This window comes from Aethalodelphis obliquidens, unplaced genomic scaffold (assembly GCF_003676395.1).
Source record: "Aethalodelphis obliquidens isolate GAN/ISIS:26980383/991018 unplaced genomic scaffold, ASM367639v1 scaffold1, whole genome shotgun sequence".
In the NCBI taxonomy this organism is placed as follows: domain Eukaryota; kingdom Metazoa; phylum Chordata; class Mammalia; order Artiodactyla; family Delphinidae; genus Aethalodelphis; species Aethalodelphis obliquidens.
In genome coordinates, this window is record NW_020837945.1 from 45,924,238 (window position 1) to 45,931,619 (window position 7,382).

Here is a 7,382-nt window from a genome sequence, read left to right on the forward strand (position 1 = left end):
TGTGCTCCTATTTTGGGTGCATAAATATTTACTATTCTTATATTTTCTTCTTGGATTGATCCCTTGATCATTATATAGTGTTCTTTGTCTCTTGTAATAGTCTTTGTTTTAAAGTCTCTGTTGTCTGATATGAGAATTGCTACTCCAGCTTTCTTTTGATTTCCGTTTGCATGGAATATCTTTTTCCATCCCCTCACTTTCAGTCTGTATGTGTCCCTAGGTCTGAAGTGGGTGTCTTGTAGATAGCATATATATGGGTCTTGTTTTTGTATCCATTCAGCCAGTCTATGTCTTTTGGTTGGAGCATTTAATCCATTTACATTTAAGGTAATTATCGATATGTATGTTCCTATTCCCATTTTCTTAATTGTTTTGGGTTTATTATTGTAGGTCTTTTCCTTCTCTTGTGTTTCCTGCCTAGAGAAGTTCCTTTAGCATTTGTTGTAAAGCTGGCTTGGTGGTGCTGAACTCTCTCAGCTTTTGCTTGTCTGTAAAGCTTTTATTTTCTCCGTCAAATCTGAATGAGATCCTGGCTGGATAGAGTAATCTTGGTTGTAGGATTTTCTCTTTCATCACTTTAAATATGTCCTGCCACTCCCTTCTGGCTTGCAGAGTTTCTGCTGAAAGATCAGCTGTTAACCTTATGGGGATTCCCTTGTATGTTATTTGTTGCTTTTCCTTTGTTGCTTTTAATATTTTTTCTTTGTATCTAATTTTTGATAGTTTGATTAATATGTGTCTTTGTGTGTTTATCCTTGGATTTATCCTGTATGGGACTCTCTGCATTTCCTGGACTTGATTAACTATTTCCTTTCCCATATTAGGGAAGTTTTCTACTATAATCTCTTCAAATATTTCCTCAGTCCCTTTCTTTTTCTCTTCTTCTTCTGGAACCCCTATAATTCAAATGTTGGTGCATTTAATGTTGTCCCAGAGGTTGCTGAGACTGTCCTCAATTCTTTTCATTCTTTATTCTGCTGTGCAGTAGTTATTTCCAATATTTTATCTTCCAGGTCACTTACCCGTTCTTCTGCCTCAGTTATTCTGCTATTGATCCCTTCTAGAGAATTTTTTATTTCATTTATTGTGTTGTTCATCTCTGTTTATTTGCTCTTTAGTTCTTGTATCATACGTTTCTTGTATTTTCTTCATTCTATTTCCAAGATTTTGGATCATCTTTTCTATCATTATTCTGAATTCTTTTCCAGGTAGACTGCCTATTTCCTCTTCATTTGTTAGGACTGTTGGGTTTTTACCTCCTCCTTCCTCTGCTGTGTGTTTCTCTGTCTTCTCATTTTGCTTAACTTACTGTGTTTGGGGTCTACTTTTCACAGGCTGCAGGTTTGTAGTTTCCGGTGTTTTTGGTGTCTGTCCCCAGTGGCTAAAGTTGGTTCAGTGGGTTGTGTAGGCGTCCTGGTGGAGGGGACTAGTGCCTGTGTTCTGGTGGATGAGGCTGGATATTGTCTTTCTGGTGGGCAGGTCCACGTCTCGTAGTGTGTTTGGCGGTGTCTGTGGCCTTATTATGATTTTAGGCAGCCTCTGTGCTAATGGATGGGATTGTGCTCCTGTCTTGGTAGTTATTTGGCATAGCGTGTCCTGCACTGTAGCTTGCTGGTCATTGAGAGGAGCTGGGTCTTGGCATTGAGATGGAGATCTCTGGGATATTTTCGCCTTTTGATATTACGTGGAGCTGGGAGGTCTCTTGTGGACCAGTGTCCTGAACTTGGCTCTCCCACCTCAGTGGCACAGCCCTGACACCTGGCTGGAGCACCAAGAGCCTGTCCTCCACACGGCTCAGAATAAAAGGGAGAATAAAAAGAAAGAAGAAGAGAAGATAAAATAAAGTAAAATAAAGTTATTATGTGCTGGATTGGGCGATTGGGATTGACATGTATACACTGATGTGTATAAAATTGATGACTAATAAGAACTTGCAGTATAAAAAAACTAACAAACAAAAGAAACACAACTAATACTAAACTTTCTTTGGGTTATTTGAATGGAAATATGTTAATATAAATATTTCAGGCATTACATGAAATTTCTAAAAATCTTATGTTCTGGTATAATGTTATAAGTCATAATTCTAGTTATTACTTTAAAATGTATATCTCAGAAATAATTAAATTTCCTTGTCAACTGCATTATTATGAACTATTATCAAATCTTTAACCGTGGTCATTTTAAAGTCTTTTGTTATGTACAGACAGTTCTAGGTGTACTTTGATGCTTTTGCAAAAATGTTCCTATAAATGGGTTTCATCTTCAAGAAATTCATGGAAAAGACTCTGACAAGTACAGCTTTCTGGTAACTGACTATGCTGCTGAACTGAATGAATAAGCATTTTCAGAACTCTAATGGAAAACTGATGAATTCATAAAAGTGCTAACAAAAGATCAAGATGAAAAAAAAATTAATTACATGGGAGTGAGTGAACTGATGAGGATGATTATAATTTTTGTGGCTTTCTGTTTGAATAAAAAAGAAACCACAAGGACTCAAAGGCAAAAAATATACAAATCAATTTTCTCTGCAAAGTAAAGGAGCTGTTACAGTGGAGGATTACTGGACTGAATGTCAATATTATGAAATAGTATGAGTTTTTTTCGTGTTTGGTAATTGTAACCATTGTTGCTTTTGTTGTGGTTATCCAAAAAAAAGAAAAGGAATGTTAGATTTAAAAAAAATTAAAAAAAATTTTTTTAAGTAATAAAAAAAACAAAGGACACACAGAACCCTAGGACAAATGGTAAAAGCAAAGCTATACAGACAAAATCACACACAGAAACATACACACTCACAAAAAGAGAAAACGGGGAAAAAATATATATATCATTGCTCCCAAAGTCCACCTCCTCAATTTGGGATGATTCGTCGTCTATTCAGGTATTCCACAGATGCGGGGTACATCAAGTTGATTGTGGAGACTTAATCCGCTGCTCCTGAGGCTGCTGGGAGAGATTTCCCTTTCTCTTGTTTGTTCACACAGCTCCTGGGTTTCAGCTTTGGATTTGGACCCGCCTCTGCGTGTAGGTCGCCTGAGGGCGACTGCTCTTCACTCAGACACGACGGGGTTACAGGAGCAGCTGATTCGGGGGCTCTGGCTCACTCAGGCCGGGGAGAGGAAGGGGTATGGATGTGCGGCGAGCCTGCGGCGGCAGAGGCCAGCGTGACGTTGCACCAGCCTGAGGCGCGCCGTGCGTTCTCTCTGGGAAGTTGTCCCTGGATCCCGGGACCCTGGCAGTGGTGGGCTGCACAGGCTCCCGGGAGGGGAGGTGTGAATAGTGACCTGTGCTTGCACACAGGCTTCTTGGTGGCTGCAGCAGCAGCCTTAGCGTCCCATGCCTGTCTCTGGGGTCCGCGCTGATAGCCGCGGCTCACGCCCGTTTCTGAAGCTCCTTTAAGCGGAGCTCTTTTTTTTTTTTTTTGCTGTACGCGGGCCTCTCACTGCTGTGGCCTCTCCCACCGCGGAGCACAGGCTCCGGACGTGCAGGCTCAGCTGCCATGGCTCACGGGCCCAGCCGCTCCGCGGCACGTGGGATCCTCCCGGACCGGGGCACGAACCCACGTCCCCTGCATCGGCAGGCGGACTCCCAACCACTGCGCCACCAGGGAAGCCCTAAGCGGAGCTCTTAATCCCCTCTCCTCGTGCACCAGGAAACAAAGAGGCAAGAAAAAGTCTTTTGTCTCCTCGGCAGCTCCAGACCTTTTCCCAGACTCGCTCCCGGCTAGCTGTGGCGCACTAGCCCCTTCAGGCTGTGTTCACGCCGCCAACCCCAGTCGTCTCCCTGCGATCGGACCTCTGAAGCCCAAGCCTCAGCTCCCAGCCCCCACCCGCCCCGGGCGGGTGAGCCGACAAGCCTCTCGGCCCCGATCCTCTGTGCGGGAATCTCCCCGCTTTGCCCTCCGAACCCCTGTGGCTGCACTCTCCTTAGCTCCCTCCGCCACCCGCAGTCTCCGCCCGCGAAGGGGCTGCTTGTATGTGGAAACCGTTCCTCCTTCACAGCTCCCTCCCACTGGTGCAGGTCCTGTCCCTATTCTTTGTCTCGGTTTTTTCTTTTGCCCTACCCAGGTACGTGGGAAGTTTCTTGCCTTTTGGGAGGTCTGAGGTCTTCTGCCAGCGTTCAGTAGGTGTTCTGTAGGAGCTGTTCCACGTGTAGATGTATTTCTGGTGTATCTGTGGGGAGGAAGGTGATCTCCGCGTCTTACTCTTCCGCCATCTTGAAGCTCCTCCTGTATAATCCCATCCCCAACTCAGAAGAGATCGATCCACTGTTAATACGTGCTGTTGAGATGCCTATATGATTTCCTTTCTTTGTAAGTGAGGCTGTCTTTCTACATGGATTTTTCTTGAATTATTTTAAATACTATTTCTGTTCCATTCTTTTTTTTTCTTTTTCAAGGATTCCAGTTTTGTTTGTGTATAACCCTTGCTTATTTTCCATACCATCATCCTCTGATTCTTTTTACACATTCATTCTCTTAGTCATTTCCTTTCCTCTCTTCAATTACCCTTTTAAAGATAATAGTATCTCTTACCTTTGAGGATCTTGTAATTTAATCTTAATTTCCAAAATGATTATGTAATTTTCTCCAAATCATTTCCACCTTTAGTCGGTTTTCATCTTATGTATTTTGTTTTCTCCATCTCTAATTTGGCTTTGGAATTTTTGATAAAAGATGTTTTTCCATTATCTTCAAATGCTTATTTAAAGGTAAAGAAACAGACTCTGAGATGGAGATGTGCATGAAAGAAGTCTGTTGGGGAATGCCCTCAGGCACAGTGCTTATTAACTGAATGAAGGAAGTAAGATCAGAAAGAAAGATAATTTGAATGTAGTTACAAAACAAAGACCTTAGCCAATCCTGTGGGGAAGTGGGGTTTGTGATGTCTCTTCAAAGTTCCCAAGCCCTAAGTCGGGGGCCTGGAATTTATACAAGAATAGTCATTGGATACAGGCTGACCCCAAGGCAGTAATATGACCTTCATAAGACACTTATCTTCGGATAAGGATATTTCCTAGAGAGGGACTTAGTTGAGAGCCTGTCAGCTACTAGCACTCTCACTGCTAGGGAAATAGGTGGGATCTGGGCTGTGAACAGTAGATCCGTTACTGGCTACCTCTTATACTGCTCAGAACTACTTATTTTTATAATAAGTTCTGGGGAAAGCCCCGCCAGAATTTGGATTTTTCTCTTTTCCTGGAGAATCTTAAAAAATGAAGGTTAATGGGACAACTGCAGTTCCAACGGCTACAGCTAGTCTCAAAGCCACACTAATATCCGTCTTCCTCCTCTTGGTTCCCTTCACATTTGCCTCATACCTCTGCTGGTCTAGGTGATAATATGGGAGGATAATCCAGAAGTCATATCCCTGGGGAATGTGAACCTTACATCACCATGACCTTTTCAGCCCTCATTGCTGCATTTGTCTATTTACCATCAAACGAGCAAGGGAGTACCAGCCGATACCTATGGATCACCTGAATGCCAAACAGAATTTTTCCTGCTTCCGTTGCATAATAGCAACCCTGTCTCTTCCTGAAAACAGGGTCAATTACCCCCTTCAATTCTCATGGACTCCTTTTCTTTCCTGGTGGTCTCTTGGACAAGGAATCCAAAGTGACTGGGTAGCTGCTGAGGCTTTATGTATAATAGAATTCTTGCTGCATTCCCTGGTAAGAGCATTTCCCCTCTGAGAAACAGGACTTCTAAACCCATAGAGTGCAGATATGTGGGGACATAGAGTACAGATTCCCCAACTGGGCCACTTAGGGAAGTCCTGGATTCAGGTATTGAGCCTACTGAAGACACAGCCCCATATAATGGTCACTGATTTCTGGTGGAAGGTACACTCTGGAGGTCATAGTACTGACACCTCAATTATACTTTCAACAGGCCGTTTCATCTGTTTATTAAGCTAGTAGCTTCCCATTGATGTGAAATGGGAGAGAACCAGTGTACCAGTCACTGCCCAATATGACACTTCTTTTACTGAAAAGTGGATTTCTGGCCCAATGCCATGTTATACACCACTCTATCAGCCTCAGATACTGGTGCTACCCGAGGTCTTGCAGATAGCAAAGATAACTCATACCTGAATTACGCTGATATTAGTCAAGATGCATTTCTGCCACTTTCAGAGTACAAGAGGTTCATAGCAGCAAACCTGACACCAGCGGCTGGCTGATCTTCTTGAGGGATGTTGCTACACTGGGGGCCACAATGGTTTCTGGTAAGTTAGGCATTTGGAAGCAACATTACCTAGATCAGCATGGAAATGTTGGAGCCTATGCATATGCATTCCTCCATCCCAGCCAATACAGCACTTTTTTCATGTGCCCATTGTGCCAGCACTGGCATGGCAGATGAACAAAGCAGGATGACCTCAACTGGCTAATTCTGTCTATTTGGTTGGTTAACAGCTCTTCGATGGTAGATGCTCTCTGGTGGACATTTATATGGAATATGAGGATCACCAAACACTGTATCCACTCTAGTAAAACCATTCATATGCCTCTTCCTCAGATTTCCTGGTCCCTGACCTTCTCATGTTTCCCCCCACAGGACACTGACCAATATCCAAACTTTACACCTCTACCCTGAGTCTATATATTCTTAGCTTGGACCACTTCTCTTTCTATACAATGGAAATAGATGTTGATTCCACTGCTCTAAGGGAGAATTTCCCCTTAGTGATGCCTTTCACGGTCAGCTTGGGTGGAGCTATAGTTCAGCAGCTGTACATTATGACATCAACACACCAAGATGACCATCCAAGAACCTACTTGGCTTTCTGAGGCCAGATGTGTGAGCTGAGGGAAAGATGTCAGTGCAATGGTGGTAGATGACAAGGTCTGGGTCACCTGCTGGTGAGGCTTATGGTATTCTCTGCCCTGCTTAGGCCAGATCCTTGAATTTGCCACCTTCAGCTTCTAATGAATTGCTCCTGGTTCTGCTCAACCTTATACTTGTTAGTGTGACAAATTCCAGCTCACGAAGGCAATTCTGGTTTTGGTCACTTAATGTCCCAAAGGCAGGAGCACTTCCTCTAGCATGTTTCATAGTACACCAGGGAGTTTTTGGGTTTGGGGGGTTTTTTGTTTGTTTTGTTTTGTTTCTGAATGGTTTATAATTCTCTGCTAAGAGAGCAAATCCTTGATCCAAAACCTTAAGGGTACCTGAGTCTCCAGTTAGAGGGTTTTTTTTTTTTGGCGGTACGCAGGCCTCTCACTGTTGTGGCCTCTCCCGTTGCGGAGCACAGGCTCCGGACGCGCAGGCTCAGCGGCCATGGCTCACAGGCCCAGCCACTCCGCGGCATATGGGATCTTCCCGGACCGCGGAACGAACCCATGTCCCCTGCATCGGCAGGCGGACTCTC